This window comes from Aptenodytes patagonicus, chromosome 13 (genome assembly GCF_965638725.1).
Source record: "Aptenodytes patagonicus chromosome 13, bAptPat1.pri.cur, whole genome shotgun sequence".
Taxonomy (NCBI): domain Eukaryota; kingdom Metazoa; phylum Chordata; class Aves; order Sphenisciformes; family Spheniscidae; genus Aptenodytes; species Aptenodytes patagonicus.
This window is the reverse complement of record NC_134961.1, coordinates 2,565,905-2,584,188: the sequence shown is the minus strand read 5'-3', so window position 1 is coordinate 2,584,188 and position 18,284 is coordinate 2,565,905. Positions and strand designations below refer to the sequence as shown.

At 54.1% G+C, this 18,284-nt stretch overlaps 1 protein-coding gene across 8 annotated transcripts in view; it reads right to left on the bottom strand.

Moving 5' to 3' along the window:
• Window positions 1-18,284, bottom strand: part of LOC143166536 (ankyrin repeat and fibronectin type-III domain-containing protein 1-like) — a 269,972-nt gene that overhangs the window by 46,828 nt on the left and 204,860 nt on the right. Inside the window, exon 1 of one of the 8 annotated variants that reach the window (XM_076350970.1) lies at window positions 922-1,146. The exons of the other annotated variants lie outside the window; for them this stretch is intronic. The gene's annotated coding sequence lies outside the window, so the exon portion shown is untranslated. Of the gene's footprint in view, window positions 1-921; window positions 1,147-18,284 lie in introns of those variants that run through there. 8 annotated transcript variants of the gene reach the window in all.

The window sequence follows — 18,284 nt, the reverse complement described above, 5'->3', positions numbered from 1 at the left end:
TCATGAGGCAGTGCCGGCACGGGCATCGGCACAGAACTGGCAGCGCCGGCAACACTCCTGCTCCACCAACATGCCCAGCCAAAGCCCTCACCACCACACAGACATGAGCCATCCATCCCACAGAGATGGAGATATCTTAGCCCAAGCAGGAATAACTCCCACTTGTTGCACTCCCTAGCCCGAGACTCAGGAGCCAGCATGTGCTTGTACGCCATTCTGAACTAACCCAGCTCCGGGCAGGCAGCTGCAAGCCTCTTGAATTAGCACAGGCAAGCAAAAGTCCCGGGACAAGCCATGCAGTGGCTGTGGGCAGCCCAGGCACTTGGCAGCAGGCAAACAAGCAGCATTTTCAGCCGGTCCTCCCTTTGGGAACAGTCACTGCAAAACCAGCTTTCGAGTTGGGCTTATCCCCACGGGCATCCTGGCTGCAGCCTGGCCTTGGGAAGCCAGATGCTGCTTCGGGGCAAGCGGGGCTGGGAGTGAGCACAGCTCTCTGCGCTCCCTGCAGCTGTGGGGTTTGGCTCCTGTGAGCATTTTATTTGCACAGGTGCAGTTAGAATAAAATAGAGGAAAAATAATCGACTCTGGAAAGGTGCCTCCCGAGCAGGCAGCAGCCTTCTGGGAGAGAGAGGCTTCGGAAAAGGAATGTGCATGGCCGCACAGCCGCGCACACGCAGCCAGCCTCCGGGCAAGCGTCAACCGTGAACGCCGCTCCAGCAAACCCTGTTCACTGGCCCGCTGCAGCAGCAGCACACTTCAGGCATGGCACCCACCGACCGCGGTTCCAGCCACGAGCGTGTCCCCAAAGCAGCAGCCGGGGACAGGACCCCCGGTGAGCCAGGCACAGCTGCGGTGTATTGTGCTGTGCCATGCCGTGCCGGGGAAAGATGCTCGGGAGCTGCGCGAGCAATGCTCACTCACCTGCACAGCCTCTGCTCCCTTCCCTCCTGGCTCTGCCGATCGCCTGCCGCCGGAGGAGCAGCTCATCCGAGAGTGGCTCTTTGGGAGAGTCCCTGTCCCCTCGACATACGCAACCACAGGCACGCTCCCATCCCGGCTGGGATCCCCTGCTCCTACCCGCGCCGCCCGACCGCCTCATCCGCCACCTCCACTTCCCTCACCCATCACCTCAGGTTTCTCGCTCGCTCTGTGCTTGGCTCTTTTTTTTCTTTTCTTTTTTTTTCCTCCCAATCTTGTTTCTATAGAAACGAGATTAGCAGAGGGGGAAATAAAACAGCCCCATGTGACTCAGATTCCGACACTGAAGAATCTCCCGGTCGTGCTCGCCGGGGCTTTACATAACCACGAGTCTGCATGGGCTCGGCCGGTGGGACCGGGCTCAGATGGGGGGACCGGGCTCGGCCAAGGGGGACCGGGCTCAGATGGTGGGACTGGGCTCAGATGAGAAGGACAGGGCTCAGACGAGGGGGACCAGGCTCAGCTGCGGAGGGACCACCAGGTAGAAGACAGCAATGCCTCGGGCTAACCTCTGCTGGCTTTGGGCTTTCTGTGGCACTCCTGATGCAATAATGTGCCACCAAACCCCACTGGCATCCCCAGAGGATGCCGTGAGCCTCTGCCACCCTGCTCGGTCCTGCTTCGCTATCTGTTCCTATTGAGAAGGGGAGAAAGTGGAGGTAGTGATGCTGGAAACTGCCCCGACTTCCACCAAAACTTCTGGGGTCCCCAAGCGAGCTTCTGAGGAGGAAGCCCCAAGAGCCACCCCATGCTGCCCCTGCCCTCACCACTCAGGAAAGTGGTTTTGGCCACTGGTCTCCGATCTCTGTGGGCTCATGAGTGACAACGCAGGGAATCTGGTGACCTGCAGACAGCCACATACTCCACTCTCCTCACGTTCCTCCTCCTCAATCTCCTAAATCCATGAGCAATGTCTGGGGCTGGGGTGCACAAGCCATGGACTGAGCTCTTCCACCACTGTTTTGGGTCATCGGGTGACAGGCACAGGACACTGCCCACAGGGACTTCCTAAGCCCAAATGGATGTTGCACACCTTAGGTCCAGGTGAGTGATGGGTGAGAAGCACTGGGGACCCCTGACCGAAGCCTGCCCTCAATGTGTTCCCTTAGCTCAAGGACAGACGCTGACTGCACGTGGCCATCACTGCCTGCCAAGGTTGCCCACCCAGGGCTTCTGCTGATGAACTCCCACGCCTGTATGGGACACTGCCCTTCTGCCGCACCTCTGGGGGCTCACCCCCAACTCCCCAGATGCTGCCCAGGCCTGGGAATGGGAAGCTTGGGTGATCTCCTGCCAGAACAGAACAGTTCAACCCAAACAGCAGTGAGACGCCTTCCCCAAGGCAGCGGCACTGGAACTCGGTTGGGCTTGCACTCCCTGCGGCAGGGCAGCAGAGAGCATCTCAGGAGGTTTGGTTCCTCACCCGAAGGGCAGGGCATTGGCTCTGTGCAGGGAGAGGAACTCATTGACAGTTTCTCCGAGTCCCTGGGTTTCCTTCAGGACTTCAGTGTCCCACTTCTCACGCTGCCTCAACTGTGATTAGTTTGTGGGATCTGATGCTGTTACAGCCCAAGGTCTGCCTGCAGGCTATTACATTAGGAAATCTCTCCCCCCCTGAGCACAGCGGTGTTGAACAGCACATCAGTGGAACAGGCGCTTGTTTACCTCCGTGACGAGCTCAGGACAGATTAGACAGTGCAACAGAGCAGCTGCGGGCAGCCACAGTTTGAGCAAGTGATGAATTCAGGCATATCCACCCAAACAAACTCTTCCATGTGTTATCACACCGGGTTTGTGAGCTGTGTGATGTGCTGCGGTTGGGTGATGCTGCAAAGAAGAAGCCAAAGGCTTTTGCACTGCTAAGGGGATGAGCTCTGTGACTGCGCTGGCTCACTCACCTGCTGAGGATGAGTCTTCACAAGCTAAACCAGTCAGTCTGATGGGACCGAGCAAAGCTGGTGATGCCTGTTTTGACCCAACAAGGGGGTTGCTGCAAGGGGAGGACAGCTGGCCAGCATGCTGAGGCTTCCTGAGGCCAGAGAGAGGGACAGTGGGGATGCTGCAGATGGGGAAAGAGTGGCAGGAGTTGCACGAGATGGTAAAGAAGCTAGAGGTCTCGACAAGAGGGAAGAAGGACAGATGTCTGACAGCCCTGGGACACAATGCTGCAGCTCTAGACAAGTTGATTCTGAGACCCTGAACAGTTCAGAGAACCTGAACCATTCCTCCTCGAGCCACAGCACACATCAACGTGAGACACCTCTTGGTTGATGAGTACCCTAAAGCTGTAAAGGAGAGATGGGTCAGAGCTGCAAAACCCCGATAACCACAACCCAGGGCAGCCCTGTGCTGCTGGCACAGCACGCCCAGCCAGCTGTGGTGACCAGGGACTCAGGGAAGGGACTTTGCAGCAGCAAATCTCTCAGTGGTTGCCGACATTTGCCACGCATTGGGGGGCATAAGCAGCGCTTAAAGATTGTCAAAGAGCGCTGCTTTGCCAGGCCTGGCTCTTCACAAGCCTGGCAGATGCAGGCACCTAGACTGATGCTGCGCTGGCTTCCTGGGAAGGACCAAGCTGGACTCTGCAGGACCTGGCTCTGCAGCACAGGAGCCGGGCAGAGCAGACGGGATCCTCTATTTAAAGTATGATAACGGGGTCACAAAAAACTTCCGCCAGCAAAACCGCTTTGATACGTACAGCTAATTATAGTTGGCATTATCAGGCTGCGTTACAATTAGCAAGTTGGTGGCTAGTCTCTATTTCTGATCTGCAACACAAGGCGGGGAGGTGTACCCAAGGATGAGCGGAGAAGGGAAGCAGTGGGGGAAAGGACGGAGATACCTCACGGGTGCGTTTAAATAAGCAGCGCAGCTGTTTCCGAGCGGTCTGGAAAAGCAGGTTTTATTTGGAGGGTGTTTATAAAGAAAGCCAAGGAAAGAAACACAACACATCCCTTCAGTGCAGCTTCCGTCAGCAATCTGGACAGCCTCATGACCCTGCTGCCCACTCACTCCCACCCTGGTGGTGAGGTCTGCCAGCACCCTTCAGGTGTGCTCCGAGGTCCCACCAGACCTTCCGTGTCCTGCGCCTCCGAGCAGAACCCCGGGCATACTTTTCTGAGCTATTTAGAGGTCAGATTAAAACAGCATCCAGGAAGAAACCCAACCACACATCCTACTTGTGTTTCCCAAAGCCTATTCCTGTTGGCCTGTCCAGTATTCAGTACCAGGCCAGCCACTTCACGACAGCGGAGGCAAATGAAAGCAGCAACAATCCCTGGAAATGGATGGCATTTTTAGAACTTCTTTCTTGTTTTCTTTGAAAACCAGAGTTTTGTCAAACTTACAGCATTTGCTGCAAAGAATTTGATGCTAATCCAAGCAGAAGGAACCATCTGATGAGTCCCAAATTAAAATGTTCCTTTGTTTTGGCTTTCAAACATTGTATTTTAATACCAATGCACACTCTGAACAGAAGGTAAATTTGCATGTCCTTCCCCTAAAAATTCTCTGCCAAAACAATGATTTTATTCATTTGCATTTTGACAATAACAATTGTCCCCCCTCTGACCAACAGCTGTCCATGCAGGAACAGAGAATGCTGGGCACGCATGCCCACAGGCTGGTGAGTCACGCTGCGCCCTGCAGCCCCCCAACATGCCCGTGCCACTGCAGGGGACGGACCTGCACCTGTATCATCTGCCTCCCTGGGCACCGTCATCACCCATGGGTGTGCACAATCCTGTTGGGAACCCATCCCTACGTGGGTACAAGCCAGGAAGCATCCCATGGGTGAGCACAGCAAGGAGGCAGTGGGACATGCTGCCGAGAGACCCCGCGCCCACCGATACAAATGTGGCCCATGAACAGGGCTGCGGGACTTTGGAAGAGGTGGGATCCTGAAGATGAGGTAAGATGATCTGGAAGTTTCCTCTCTCTCCAGACTCTAAGCAATATTTAGGCTGGGATCTCCACGCCTGCCACCTTGTCACACTAAGATCCTGTTATCTCCATTTGGTGCTGTAGAACAGCTTAAAAGAAGCTTAAAAGAAGCAAAGGACTTGGGGGTCCTTGGGTACTGGTACTGGTGGTGCCGGACATGAGCCGGCAATGTGCGCTTGCAGCCCAGAAAGCCAATTGTATCCTGGGCTGCAGCCAAAGCAGTGTGGCCAGCAGGTCAAGGGAGGGGATTCTGCCCCTCTACTCTGGTAAGACCCCACCTGGAGCACTGCGTCCAGCTCTGGGATCCTCAGCACAGGAAAGACACGGAACTGTTGGAGCGGGTCCAGGGGAGGCCACAAAAATGATCAGAGGGATGAACACCTCTCCTATGAAGACAGGCTGAGAGAGCTGGGGTTGTTCAGCCTGGAGAAGAGAAGGCTCCAAGGAGACCTTGTTGTGGCCTTTCAATACTTAAAAGGGGGCTTATAAGAAAGATGGGGACAGACTTTGTAGTAGGGCCCATAGCGATAGGACAAGGGGGAATGGTTTTAAACTAAAAGAGGGGAGATTCAGACTAGATGTAAGGAAGAAAAGTTTTACGATGAGGGTGGTGAAACACTGGAACAGGTTGCCCAGAGAGAATCACAGAATCATAGACTCATTTAGGTTGGTAAAGACCTCTAAGATCATCGAGTCCAACTGTCAACCCAACACCACCATGCCCACTAAACCATGTCCCTAAGCGCCACAGCTACACATCTTTTAAATACCCCCAGGAATGGTGACTCAACCACTTCCCTGGGCAGCCTGTTCCAATGCTTGACAACCCTTTCGGTGAAGAATTTTTTCCTAATAACCCATCTAAACCTCCCCTGGTGCAACTTGAGGCCGTTTCCTCTCGTCCTATCACTAGTTACTTGGGAGAAGAGACCGACCCCACCTCGCTACAACCTCCTTTCAGGTAGTTGTAGAGAGCGATGAGGTCTCCCCTCAGCCTCCTTTTCTCCAGGCTAAACAACCCCAGTTCCCTCAGCCGCTCCTCATCAGACTTGTTCTCCAGACCCCTCACCAGCCTCGTTGCCCTTCTCTGGACACGCTCCAGCACCTCAACGTCATTCTTTTAGTGAGGGGCCCAAAACTGAACACAGTGTTCAAAGTTCGACCTTACCAGTGCAAAGAGTACAGGGGGATGATCACTGCCCTGCTCCTGCTGGCCACACTATTCCTGATACAAGCCAGGATGCCATTGGCCTTCTTGGCCACCTGGGCACACTGCCGGCTCATGTTCAGCTGGCTGTTGACCAACACCCCCAGGTCCTTTTCCGACAGGCAGCTTTCCAGCCACTCTTCCCCAAGCCTGTAGCGCTGCATGGGGTTGTTGTGACCCAAGTGCAGGACCCGGCACTGAGCCTTGTTGAACCTCATACAATTGGCCTCAGCCCATTGATCCAGCCTGTCCAGGTCCCTCTGCAGAGCCTTCCTATTCTCAAGCAGATCAACACTGCCGCCCAACTTGGTGTCGTCTGCAAACTGACTGAGGGTGCACTCGATCCCCTTGTCTAGATCATTGATAAAGATATTAAACAGAACTGGCCCCAATACTGAGCCCTGGGGAACACCACTTGTGACTGGCTGCCAGTTGGATTTATCTCCATTCACCACCACTCTTTGAGCCCGGCCATCCAGCCAGTTTTTTACCCAGTGAAGAGTACGCCCATCCAAGCCATGAGCAGCCAGTTTCTCCAGGAGAATGCTGTGGGAAACGGTGTCAAAGGCTTTACTAAAGTCTGGGTAGACAACATCCACAGCCTTTCCCACATCCACTAAGCGGGTCACCTTGTCATAGAAGGAGATCAGGTTCGTCAAGCAGGACCTGCCTTTCATAAACTCATGATGACTGGGCCTGATCACCTGGTTGTCCTGTACGTGCTGTATGGTGGCACTCAAGACAATCTGCTCCATAACCTCCCCTGGCACCGAGGTCAGACTGACAGGCCTGTAGTTCCCCAGATCCTTCTTCCAGCCCTTCTTGTAGATGGGCGTCACATTTGCTAACCTCCGGTCAACTGGGACCTCCTCAGTTGGCCAGGACTGCTGATAAATGATTGAAAGTGGCTTGATGAGCACTTCCACCAGAGGGGTGGTAGATGCCCCATCCCTGGAAACACTCAAGGTCAGGTTGGATGGGACTCTGAGCAACTTGATCTAGTTGAAGATGTTCCTGCTCATTGCAGGGGGCTTGGACTAGATGACCTTTAAAGGTCCCTTCCAACCCAAACTATTCTATGATTCTATGTAAGCAAAGATCTTTTTCTGACTCCCTGCCATAAACCATATCATTGACGAGCACCACTTCATGAATGGCATGTACCAATATGCTTCACCCTCAAAATTAGCTTAATCTACTTTAAAAACAAAAGTCCAACCATCTACAGACAACAATTAAATAAAACCTACAAAATAAAATGGCCAAAAATTCCTTTCCTTGGGCAAAATCCCCATCACTTTGCTTATTTTTAAGAATTCTATCATTTCCCTTGACTATCATTTTTAATGAAGATATCGCTCCTTCCTGAGCAGCAGGACAGCGAGCTTGGGCTCTTCCAACCGGGCTGCGTGAGTGTGCTCGAATGTACGTCTGCCAAGGCAGAGAAACGTGCAGAATTGCTCCCGTCTTGCCAGGGGACAGGAGAGCTCTGCATACAGCCCTGGTAGCTAGTTTTCAGAATTTCCCCCCTAGCAATTAAAGCTTTTATCCTAATTAAAAAGATACGAGGGAAAATAAAGGAAAAAAAGAGAAAAGGACAAAACCCAACAGATCTCTTTCCTCATGTGCAATCAGCATGGATGGGTGAGGAGGTCCCTGGAGGGGCTCAGCTCTCCTGGGACCTTCATCTTCCTTCACCTGCTCTGGCTGCCGCTCAGGCTGAGCCCACACACAGCGAGGAACCACCATGCTGTCCCGGCATCCCCACCGTGCCGTCCCGATCTGCCCCAGCAGCTGTGACTTCAGCCTGATCCCCCTTTGCAGGGGACAAGTCGCCCCGGGGGATGTGCCGTTGTTTAGTCTGAGCGCTGCACTCGTGCTGGAGCCGGCTCTTGTTTTAAATGGCCCCGCGTACGACGCTGCGTGCAGGAATGGAAAAGCTTGTTATTCTGGGCTGCCAGTCGGCCAGGCTTTTCCAAGTGCAGGAGAGGAGTGATGTGGTTAACGTGAGCTGGCCGCAGAGCCTCAATGGTTTTCCTTTCTGGGCTGGCACCCACCTCCTCCAGCGGACCACACCGCCTGCCACCATCGCTCGCTGTCGGGACAGGCAGGCAGGTGCCAGGAGCTGTGTGTGCACGCAGGCGTGCTTGTGCACATGGGTGTGCTTGTGCATGCAGGTGTGCTTGCACAGGGGGCTGCAGGGAAAGACGGGAGAGGGGCGGCAGGGAACGAGCCCAGACCCTGGAGGCACCAGGACACCCACCTAGAAACAGACCCCCAGCAGCATCCCGCTGGCCTCGCTGCTCAGGGACAGTGCAGAGCAGGGCCAGGACATGTCCCATGGGGACACACACAACCCATGCCTGTGCTGCCTCCTGCAAGAGCCGGGTGGTTGGTGGTTGGCCCCCCCACCTTTGGGGGGCACCAGCACCTCCGTGTTTCATTCACAAAGCTCCTCAAACTGGTAAAGTAGCATCTATAGAAGAAATACATATCAAAACCCAACCCGTGGAGGATCTTGGGCTTTTTTTTTAACCAACCAAAGGGAAAAAGGAGGAAGGCAAAATACCACGAATCTGACTATAACACTGGTGTTCACCAGCACCAAATGGGAAAAACTCATTAAAGTATTTTTACGGTCAGAAGAACAATGCCATAAAATGCCATCGAGTTACATAAAGCCCTATTCTGCCCTCTGCGCTTCCTCTCCTACAGAAAGTAAGCTGTTATTAGGGGCAGCTGGGTCCATGCCACAGACCCTGCTCCGCTCCCAGCACCCTCCTCCCTGTCCCAGGATGGGCAGCAGGAAGATGCGGAGCTGTGGGGGCACCCATGGGACTTGTGCACAGCATGCACCGTCCCCTGACGTTTCACCTGGCCCAGGAGTGGATCTGCGCTGGGGGCTGGGAGATGGGGACCCACCAGGTTGCAGTTACAACATCTCCCCATGCTAAAGGAAAATTTCCCTCTCTGGTTTTCCCTTAGGTCTTGTGAGCACGTCAGGATTTAAAACCCAGCCTGCTGGGCTCTCTTGCACCGGTGCATGAATCTGCATCTCTTTCTCTTCTCTGCATCCCCAGTTCTTCCCAGTTCAGTGAAAACTCCTTGCCACCCTGCCCGAGGCACCTGCTCGTTAGCATCTCCCCTCTGCTTTGCCCAGCAATGCTCATGGGATGTATGTCGCTGCTTAACAGCCCTTGAAATAACGGGACAAGGAGAATGGGAAACGTATCCCTACAGGCAAACAGTAGCTCGTCCAAACTTCCTCCCAGTCCAAAAGTCCCCTTGAAAAGGCACGACAGGGATTTACAAAGGTCCCTTCTGCAAGAAGGGGAAAAATGCAGGAGAGAAAAGCCCTTGGCGTGCCTCCCTCGCGGCCGCCTCCAGCCACCGCGTCTGCCCCACGGCAGGGAAGCGCCACGGAGGTTTGAGGGACTTGAAGGGATTTGCGACGCAATAAAAACATTCCTGCCTGCAAAGCATGAAACCCCAAAAGTTTATGGGAAACCACTGTCTTCGGGATGTCTGCATATCTTCAGGCATCCTGGGAGCTGTAGTTCAAAGAAACCAAGAAAAAGCAAGCGGCCGATAATGATGGTTTCTGGATGGAGGTTGTGTGACTATTGGCTCCCACATGAAAGCCTGAATTTCTGGGATGCTGAGCCCGTTTCTGCAGCCAAGTGAGAGGAGAGCTCCTTGGCGCCTGGGGCATGAGGGACTCCAGCAACAAGGCGAGGGAGAGTGAGAGGCACTCGCCGCCCTAGGGGGAGAGCAAATGGCCTCGGCTCCGATGTGAGCAACTCAAAAGCCAAGCGTCGATGGTTGGGAGGAGGGATGCGCTGCAGCAGGAGGCAAGCGGGACAGGCTAAAGCCATTTCCAGGGCTGAGAACCTCACTGTGATCTGTCAGAGATGTGGTCCCTGTGGGGGGCACGTCTCCAGCAAGCATCCGGCCAAGGACTGGCCGAGTGAGGGACCACAGCAAGGGACTGAGCATGGGGATAGGGTCCTCCTCCAGGCCAGGCTACGAGAGGACCCAGCACAATGGCTTTTGTCTGGTACTATGAAAATCAAAGGACACCAGTCTGGGCTGCATGGCCTCACCTATGAGCTAAAGCCTCTGTGCCTCAGTTTCCCCATAACTCTTATTATCCACCTATCCCCAAGGGCTGCAGAGACTGGCCTTTGCTATTTGAACACCCACAGGGAGCTGAGCTCCTCAGAAGCCAGCTGTCTACACCACACCATGCCCAGGATCATTAAATCACCATCAGGCCCATTTCCTCAGACCCCACGAAGGATGGCCGTGCCAGCCAGGCCAGTGAAAGGCATTTTATTCCGACACAGATGCCTCTTCATGCAAGAGAGTCAGCTCCCAGCAGGAGAACCAGCGGCACTTGATGTCCTCCAGATGAGGCACTGCCCATCAGCAGAGCTCCCGCACCTAAAATGCCCTTCATGCATGACGGCACTGAGGGCGGGGGGGGGGACAGAGATGTGAGAGGGTTGCATTTCATCCTGGACCGAGCCTGGAGTGATGCAGGAGATGAGACACTTTCATTTCCAACCAAGGAATCCTGCAGCGAAGACCACAACCACTGGGCAAAGCCAACGCTCGAGATGTGAATCATGGCGGGTGACCTTCTTGCTATCTGTCTTTCATCGTGGGCTTGGGCTTCACATGTCAGACCACGAGAATGCTCCATGGTTGTGCAAGGCCCTCTCCACCATTGGACAACATCTGCCCATCAACGCAAGCAGATGTTGTTCAACCGACACAGAAACACGATGACAAACCCATGACGTAAGACTGCACCAGCTGACTTAAAACCCCAGCATGGTGTGCTCTGCAGTGCTGGCTGCTGGGAGCCTGAAGTCTTCAAAAGTGGTTTCAGACTCTTAGAAAGCAAACAGCCAGCAGTGAAAGATAAACCACGGGAGGGTTTGTCCTTGGAGAAAACCTCTAGCCCTGAAGAATCAAGAAGAGGTGGATTATTCACGCTGGCAATAGCAGCATGGACGCTTTCCAGGTGTCTCGTCTTCCCCCTCCATCCTCTAGCACAGAACACATTGCAGGTCGTTGCCGAAAACACATCCTAGTGCACGGCAAACACTGCCTGTGGGGTGGGGACACCATGGGAGGCAGGTCCCCCAGGACACAGCACCCTTCACATCTCGCTGCAACCCCATCCAGGCTGTCACAGAGTGAGTGCTTTCCAACTTCTCAGAGCAAACCGCCTTTTGATGCGACCAGCCAGCAGGTCCACAGGACGCTGTAGCTGACAGCTGAGTTTCTGGAGGCTGTGCAGAAAGATGTGTCTTTTTTGCATAGCTGGGCCCTCTGCTCTGGAGGAGAACAGCAGTTAGAGATGTTTCTGGGACAGTTGTGTTTTTCACAGACAGTGGAAAAGGTACCCTGAAACAGTCAAGGCCACAACAGGTAAGATGGGAGACCTTGTCTCCAAGAATTAGGGCATCATGCTGGTGCCTCTCACTTCCTTTTTCTTGACTGCCAAACTCACACAGCAATCCTGATCTCCCCTGGAACTAAATCCCAGATTTACTGAAACCACGCAACGGACACAGCCTTTTCCCTGCTCTGAGGTGACTCAGCCCCGCTTCCACAGGGAAGGGTCCCACCAGGCAGGTGGTCTCCTGACTCTCCCCAAACCAGCAGCAGGCTCCAGTAAATACCCGCGGGTTCTCGGGATGGGGCTGTGCCACTAATGCCCACGGGTTCAGCATCTGGGATGCAACGCCGACACTTAACTCCCCCCCGCCCCCCAATGCAGAAAGTTTGGAGCATGGTCTTGCAATGGTTGTCCCTGCTCACTTCAAACCTCAGTCTGGTGTCGTCAGTCTGTTCCTCAGCACTGATAAACCCAACTGAGGAAGATGGTGGGGGCTTCAGGAGCAGAGCAGATGCTCAGAAACCATAACCACCTCCCATCCAACCCCAGCCAAAACACGGCTCCCCAGCATGTGCCTCCAACACCCGTGGCGCATGCAACAGCTCAGCCTTTGCTGTACGATCTCTCTCACCTTAGGTCTTCTGCACCACTCAACCCTGTTATAAGGGTTTTCATTGCACCCTGAGCCTCAGCAATGGGTATCTCCAAAGCAGAGCCTCAGGGAGGGAAGGGAGAAGCAGGAGGCTGCTGTTACAGCCCATTTCTGAAAGGAAAAGCAACCATCTGGGTTCAGAGCATCTCTCCACAGCTCGGAGGAACACACGCACACTGCCACGTTTTGATACAGGTTGGCTCAATGCTCCCCAGGCACGTAACGTGAGCCTTCTGCAGTCATTTCACTGAGCCCTCTCTTTGAATTAATGCCACTTTTCAGATCAGATTGAAAATGCTGACGTCTGTCTATTATACCAGGAGTCGTTCCCAAAGCTACTGTCTCTTTTTCCAAACGAGCCAAAGCAGCAAAGGGTTATTAACCGGGGAGAAAATGAGGACAGGGAGGGAATGTACTGTTCTTTGATAGGAACTGTGCTAATGAACATTATAAAAATAAAGATCAGAAAAGCCTCAATGACAACTTCAACCCTAGAAAAGCTGCAGTTAGACCCAATAGCAAAACAGATGAGAGAAGAGAGGGGAAAGTCCACTGTGGTCCCAGCACCTCGTAGCACCTGGGACCATGTTCAAAACCTCCCACCTCCAGCACCAGGTCACTTGATTAAAGCGGAGTCTGACATTAGCTCATTGCAGAGGTACCCCGAGCCCCTCTGCTAATCCTGGGCATGATTTCAGCCAGCCATAACCCGATCATGATAGAAAGCACCATTAGGTGATGGCTGATCAATGGCTTTGTGAAACACGAGCCACCAAAAGCACCGCTGCAGGCACTGGTCCCTGTCCTCTCCTTCAGCGTGTCCCACCGCCCACTCCTTGGGGACGTGTGGCCATGGTGCCTGCTCTCCTTACTCCTCCTTGCAGCTGGTTAATCCATGGAGAGGAAGAGGAGCTGCCACACCATGATGCTCAGGCCTTGCTGCTGCAAGGGGATCTAACTCTCGTGGCCTTGCGAGTGGCTTTCAGGTTTGCCTGAATCGTTGGTTTTGGTTCCCTCAGCTGCTGAAGGGACTCTGCTTTTACAGGACCAGGTCCAACAAAACACTTAAGTGTGTGCTCATCTCCCAGGGTAAGAGCGGCCCGTGGAGATCAACGCTTCAGAAAAACACACTTTCCTGGATGGAGCTACCACCACCAAAGCTATACCTGAACGGGACCTCCCAGCGCTGTCTCTCCCCAGGAAAAACAGCAAACCTATACTGAATATCAACCTATATTTAGGTGTTTAAAAATAAGCAAACTTACCCTCCTCTACAAAATAACAGAAATCCTGGAAAAAACAGAGCACAAACTGTACCTTCACACATCCCCCACCGAGCACCAACCCAAGGCGAGAAGAAGGAGGCTAAGTCCAAAGAGAGTCACATTTTCTAACAAACATGTTAGCACAGCCCTGGAGCTGGTGGTGACAGGTAAACTCACTGCAGGGAGCTCCCGGGCTCCCAGTGCTGCGCCGGGCGCAGTGAGAGACGGGGGGCTGGACCCCAGTGGGACGGATGCTCTAAATTAGGAATGAAAACATTCCCCCCCTGCTCGGCAGAAGGGTACACTCAAAGTAAGCCCTTGTCTGCGACAGCCAGCGGGCGAACTGAGGCGACGACGACAGCTCTGCCGGAGTCCAAAATATACTCGCAACTTGTTTTGAATTACTTTATGCAGGGCTTTAAAAAAATGCTTAAAAATTTCCATCCAACCTGGCTGCGGAGCTGCAGGAGGACCCTGGGTTTTGTTTCCACACAGCCAGTACGGTGATGCTGATCTGAATTTTTTCCCCTGGGTAGTGAAAAGAGAGAAATCTCGGGGAGGGCAGTGCTGAGAAGAGCAGGGGGGACAACAGCCACCTGGCATGCTTTGACAGTGATTTTGAGTGATGACTGCAAGGCATCCGCACCAGCGGCTGTAGGTGGGAGCGATGCTCCCTCCCAGCACCCCGGTCTCTGCAGGGGTGGCTGCCCCAGGGCGCCTGGACCCCATGGACCCATCAACCTTAGATAAACCCACAAAGGTAATTTGCTCCACAAGCACCACAGTGCAGCCCCCACTGGCGTTGACAGCTCCTGCTTGTGGCTCAAATCAACGCGGCTACATTGCAAACAAACCTGTAGGAGGGAAAGAATCCCTCGAGGAATCTGCAAGGCACTGGAGGAGCTAAAAATAAACACTGACAACAGTCAATCTAGAAACAGAAAGCTAAAATCCCTAATAATAGAGGGTTGCCAGCCAGAGGAGGAAGATGCCTGGCACCCCACGCTCTGGGTCTGCCCACCGAGGCTCCTGCGGAGAGTGGGGGCACTGGGACCCCCATGCATGTCGCTGCGGGACCAAAGGGGCATTGCTGCCTCTGAAGCAATAGTGGGCTACTTCCAACAGAGCCCAGCTCTCAGGCAGGGAAACGTGGTGCTGAGGTTCCTTGCTGCTTTTCATCTTTGTATTTTCAAATTACCTCTCAAGATGGGCCAGCCGACTCCGAGGAACCAAGATGCTTGTGCCAAACTCCCCAATCCCTCCTCTGCTCCCTTCCAAGCTCCAGAAACGAAGCCAAATCTGTCCTTTCCAGTGCTGGTCACCATCTTTCCCACATCACTCAGATGAGATCAGTCCGGTCTCAGGACTCATCTCTGTAGCTATCAGTGCTCGGCTCTGCTATACGCCCCCTTCCTGGCCCCTCCAAGGATGCGTGCCCTGATCCAGGCTTTCCACCCCCCTGAATCCGTGCCACCACAGACAGAAAGCTCAGAGCATGGGCCACGGTGATCTCACAGCTATAAGGCAACAGAAACATTCTTGGAAAGTGTATAAAAGGCTCCGGATGGCAACTCGCTTGCAATGTGAAATTCAAATGTGAATTTCAGGACTTCACAGGACCAGAAAAATCTGGCCTGGATGCGATTGCGGTAGATGAGAAGTGTGGAAGAGCCTTGGGTTTATCCACCAGGCACATAAGACAAATCCAAGCCCGCTGGAAGGTCCCAGCACAAGGGCAGAAACCTGCTCTTGTCCTCCACGTCCCCAAGGCCTGCAGGGGAGAATGCATCCCCGAGGGCAATCGGGAGAGCCCCCATGCTTGTGCCACCCCAATCCACCACGCTGCCGACTGCAACAGGGGGGACCATCTCCGCGGCCAAGTGGAGATGTGCTGCTTGCACCCATCCACCCCTGGGTCCAACATCCTCCGCCTATCCCCACCCTGGCCATGGCAGCCCTGGCATAGCCCACCTTCTGGTTATGAAGGGCAGAGCTGGAGGGACACGGAGCAAGGACAGGCCACCTGGGAGCAGCGGGACGGGACGGGAGCAGGCGGGAGGAGGTAATTTGATGACTTGCACTTGCCTCCCCCGCCCCGGCATCAGGCTTGGGTGACTAATGCTTCAGGAAGGGGATGCTGCTCTCCTGCAACGATACACGCTGCTAATCCCGCGGGTTTATCTGTCACTTCCGCGCGCCGGCTGCGGGAGCCAGCACCATCCTGCCCGGCTCCCCGAGCGCTCCCCCGGGAATCACATGGCCTCCGGCTCCCACTGAGCTCTGCTCCCTGCGTGCCTCCCGGCTTCCCTATCCCCCCATCCCTCCTCCTTTCTCCCTCTTTTTCAATAAAAGCTCTAGGAGGAAAAAAGGGTGTCGATGGGGTGTTTGTTTAAATAAAATGAGCTGGAAATGAATGGGAGCCTCATCAGACAGTGCTTACGCCTGGGCTGGGAGGGGAGAATAAGGCTACAGTGGGGATGGGGACTCGTACCCAGGGTCAATGCAGACACAGGGCACCCTGCTGCGAGGGCAGGGAACCATGGAAGCGTGGGAGTCCCTGGCTCAGGCAAAGCTCCCAGTGACCACCAGCCCCCAGCCCTCCTGAGTGCCTCCCTACCCCGCTGCTCCATCTGCAGGGACCAGCAGCTCGCCCTGACCTGTCCATCGCTTGCACATCCAGCACCTCACCTCCGTCTCTGAAGCAAGAGCCCCGGACAAGCCCAAAGGGAGGTGCCCAGGGACACAGACACCAGCCCCTGGGTCCCCACGGGCAGCGCCTGCCCGGGCCAGTGCTGGCTTTTTGCCCGGGAGCCCCACGGCAGGTAACCTGCTGCTGGTGACAGCCTACGCCGTGCAAGTGCTGGGGCATGCGGCTCGGCAATAACCCAGCTCTCCAGCTCAGGAATGTCCAAATAAATACAGAAATACATAAAAAGGCCATAAATAAGGTTGCCTGAGATGGCTGTTTGTCTCCCACCTGGCCAGGACCCCCTCTCCCCCATTGCTGTTTGCCTTGGCAGATGACAGCTGGGTAATTTGTTTCCATTGCAATGAAGTCCTAATTAACTGGAATAAACTTTTTACACTAAGTGTGTTTGTTTAACAAACTGGCTCTTTCAGAGCCTCATGGAGACCTGATTGATGCATTTGAGGGGAGTGGAAACATGCTGGGTGCTTAGACATTAAAGCTGCAGTGTCTGAGCAGGCCAGGGCTGAAAGGGCTCTCTCTGTGTTAGGGAAATCAAAAATGACACCTCTGATGTCTGGACCGGGACGGGGATTTTAGCGTGGCCTTTGTGTACAAATATTTAGGGTTTCACATTTGCTGTAGCTGACACCCCCTCCAGTGTCCCTTGCTGCTCAGGCGAGCAGGGTCTTGTGGCTAGGAGATCCCCCAGGACCACGCTCTGCACCGGTGGGAGGAGGTGGGATCCATCATGCTGGACTCACTGCCAACTGCAGCAAAGCGCGCCGAGATGCACGTGGTCCCTCCTGGTGACAGCACTGGTGACTCCGGCCAGCCAACAAAATCCCAAAGGTGGGACTCCACAGGCCACTCTCAATGAAGCAGGACCAATGTCTTCAGCGGTAGCCACGCTGCCTCCTCCCCGGCTTTCAGAGATCGGCTTCATCGCTTGTGAAGCCAGTAATTTGCAGCAGCAAAAACAAGATGGTTAGAAACCAGTCTGAGATGGTTAGAAACTGGTTAGAAGTCTGAGACTGGTTTCTGGTTCAAACCAGAGCTTCCAGCATCACTCACCAGCTGGGGGGAGGTGGGGGGACACAGAAGCTCGATAAAAGCCCAGAAGCAGAGTCCTCATCCTCAGAGCCATCCAGTCGGTCTAGAAATGGCAAAGCCAAGCAGCCGCATTGCAGAATAGGGATCCGGCACAACCGGGCTTGGCAACCTGGCCCCAATGCAGGCAGCCGAGATGCTGTGTGCAGGCAAAGGGGCTTACTGGAAACATCTGTGAACAAGGGAAACATCTGGAGATAGCAGCTCTTGTGCTGTACCTTCTTTGGGAAGATTGCTGCTGAGAGCTGAAGGACCCTCAGGACAAGCAATGCTAAGCCCACACATCTGCTAGACGGTGGCCTAGGATCGTGGGACAAAGGGAGAAAAGAGGAACGCAGTGGGGGAAAGATGACCAAACTACCACCGGCACTGGTGCCCAAAGGCAGGTGCCAAGTACCATCCTGCCGGCTCCGGCAGGACTTCCCACAGGGTGGAAAGCCGCGACACTGCACAGCTCCGCAGTAGGGCCTGGGCCATGATGAGCCCCAAGCTGGAGCTGTATTTCAGCTGTCTAATGAGATAGCTGTATGAATAATAAGCACTTCTGGAAAACAAAGCATCTCTGACATCCGAGGGGGAGAATGAATGCAGCTGAGCTTTCCCTCCCTGGGTGCTTTTTCCTTCCTACCTCATACCGCAAAGAAAAACCTGTAACAGCCCCTGCTTGAGCACTGTCAGCTCCAGAGGTTTTGTTGAGGCATTCAAGTTTTTTGGAAGGCTTGGGGTTTCTATTTTTAAATGTAAAAATGGGATTTTGTGGGCCCTAGGGTTCCTTTTGCCTCCTTCTTCAGCCCGTTTCCTCAAAGCACTGCACGCATCTCCATTTACTGTGGGGCAAGAAGGTGTTTTCTTGTGGCTGGGGGTTTAGCAGATCTCCCACAACCACTCAGTAAAATGTCCCAAAGTCTCCCCAGTGTCAACCTGCCTGTACTGTCCACAGCTTGATTCAGTCAAGTCTTTAATTAGGTACAAATACCATTATCCACCGTTTCTTCAGTAATTATTATAGGCTCATCCTACCTTCAGCTGTATCT